The sequence below is a fragment of the Electrophorus electricus genome, chromosome 17 (assembly GCF_041902795.1).
Source record: "Electrophorus electricus isolate QZ-2024a chromosome 17, ASM4190279v1, whole genome shotgun sequence".
Classification (NCBI taxonomy): Eukaryota; Metazoa; Chordata; class Actinopteri; order Gymnotiformes; family Gymnotidae; genus Electrophorus; species Electrophorus electricus.
In genome coordinates this window covers 7710001-7712500 of record NC_137513.1, presented here as the reverse complement: position 1 = coordinate 7712500, position 2500 = coordinate 7710001, and the positions used below count along the sequence as shown (strand labels likewise).

The window sequence follows — 2500 nt, the reverse complement described above, 5'->3', positions numbered from 1 at the left end:
CACTTCGGTTCTCTTCACGACTCTGGCACGTAAAAGCGAGAATCACAGGAGTGTGTTTCAGGCGCCAACAAAAGCATTGCATTCCCCTCATACCACGCCTCCTCTCACTCCCTCACAGCGCTAGCAGACACGGCGGCATGCATATTTATTTAGCCGAGTGGCATACGGCGTCATGCTCTTTTCTGGCCTTCCTGGCTATGCATTACCTGTACGGTAACAGCTAATGTCCAAACTTGTGTGTGTGTGTGTGTGTGTGTGCATCAGCCTGCAGCTCCCAAGTGTCTCCTGCTCCTCCTGCATTTTTATTGTCCTGACCACGAAGCTGCACTTGTCTTCTCTCTCTGCACTGCACCTCAGTGACCGATTACTGCCTTTCATGGCCCTGTGGGACTAAGCTCCACCCCTGTCGCCTCCACCTGACCACGCCTGTACAGAGCCCTTTATTTAAAACAGCACCGCGTGTGGGAGAGGGCGTGTCCGACATGATGGTTTGACTATTCGTTTTGGAGATTTTAAATGGACGCTCTGATTTGAAATGAGCTAAAATTAGACCCCTACCCCTCACACCCCGGCCCCTGGAAGTCTTGGCTTATAGTGGCACCATTGGGGGACTCCTTCAGGCGGTGAGAGTCGCGACCGATCCCGCGTCACATCACTGTATCCAGTTCACAGTAGAATACTATAGTCTCAGTGTTGGCCACGGCGAGCGCCTTGCAGGCTTCCCCTGCCTGAAGGGCCCGCCACACCATCACGGCGGCTGAACGACGCACTCTCAGATTCAACCGCTTTTTTTTAATGTCATAAAGCACAGAAATAAACAAAAATATTTTCATGGTTTAAGTGTCCAAGGCTCCAGGTGTCTTTTTGTCATGCAGTTCTCTTTGTGTATTAAGAGTTTTCTGTGACGTATGGAGTTTATGGCTTGATAAAAGATACGTTTACTGTGACATCTTAATGAAAATATATAACTCTGATATTTAGTAGAATACTTAATGAAAAGATCTGGCTCAATTCTAATAATCATAAATCCAGTGCCAAATCAGTCGAGATTCACAGAGGGACTCTATTGGTTTGGCCCAGGATATGTTAATCAAGCATCTGAACATGGAAGTTTTTCCACATGTTGCTTTAGTTTTGTTTTTCCACATATTGTTTTTGATCAAAAATTAATTAAAAGTTACTTAAGTTCACTGTACATTGATTCCTTCTCTCACCAACTAACCAACTACCAAATAAAACTGAGGCAGCTCATGAACAACCAGCAAACACATGAACAACTAGCCAAAATAAATCCCTCAAAGAACAAGCGTGGCATCCAGGGCCAAGTTAGCTGCGTTCTCATTGACGGGGGGGAACGTCTTAGGGTGCCAGCTGTCAGATCTTCTTCAGAGCAATTTCTTCAGTCCAGCAGGTTTAATTTCTGTCATTTAATAACCTGCTGCATTGAATAAACTAATCGTAAACGCAAACCTGCTCCACCAGACGAAAACCAGGATGGGAAAATGATTTATTAGGTTGCTGGCAATTGGCAAGGAAATAAATTAGGCAAAATTAGGTAATTATGATAGGATTATATTAGGATTATTTTAGGATTATATGAGCAGTGTGTTTGAACAAACTGCATTCCTCTGAGGCTGGGGCGAGTGTGTGAGTGCGTGCGAACACACTGATGTGCACATCTTCATCACTGACAGAACAATTCAGTCCAACGACTGAAATGTTTAATCTCCACACTTTATAATTTATTAAGGGGTACTGCACATTTTATGAAGTGGCCATCAGATCTTCCTTATTTGAAATGTTTACCACCGCAAATATATGACCCCTAACAACATTATATTCCTGAGCCTTTAATCACAAACGCAGATGAGTTCATCTCTACCGTAGGAGATCAGACAGGAAGAGAGAAAGGATTAGAGGAGGAGTGGGTGCTCTGTCGTTACAGCTGACAGATGGAGATGATGAGGTCAGGAGTGGGCGGACATGAGAGACAGGATGACCCCTGACCTCTCAAGGGAGCGGTGCGGAGGAAGAGACTTGTCACATTGCAGTTACCGCACTGTCACTCACTCTCTCTCTCTCTCTCACACACACACTCACACACAGAGCCACACATGGACTCGCTGACACACTCGCTCTGTTTCAGTTGCTCTTCATAGGGAAGAGGAGGAAGCATCACACTCATCTCCAGCTGTGGTTTTCTTCACAGAATGGAAACCAGAGTGAGACACAAATGGAGAAGAACATGAAGAACTACAGGAAGACAGTAAAGTGACAAAGCTAAACTAGCTAATTGAAATGCACTGATACTCTGTTATCAGTCCTTTACTATTCTAATCAAGTCCTATTGGTTGGACGTGATGACTCAACGTTGCCCCAACGTTGTTGAGTCCTACTGGCTAGACGCGACAGGCATTCTTTCTGATGTACACCGAGCTTTGCATGATCTGCACCTTTTCGCCATCTCTATGAACTGGGCACAAGTGATTTTTCACAAGCT

General features: G+C 45.0%; 1 protein-coding gene across 2 annotated transcripts in view; it reads left to right on the top strand.

Annotated features, from left to right (window-relative positions):
* The window catches only part of pdgfd (platelet derived growth factor d), a 19572-nt gene extending 18732 nt beyond the window's left edge, over positions 1 to 840 (top strand). For both annotated transcript variants that reach the window (XM_081700341.1, XM_027012138.3), the window contains exon 7: positions 1 to 840. This exon is cut by the window's left edge and continues 525 nt beyond it. The gene's annotated coding sequence lies outside the window, so the exon portion shown is untranslated.
* The last annotated feature ends 1660 nt before the right edge of the window (positions 841 to 2500 follow it).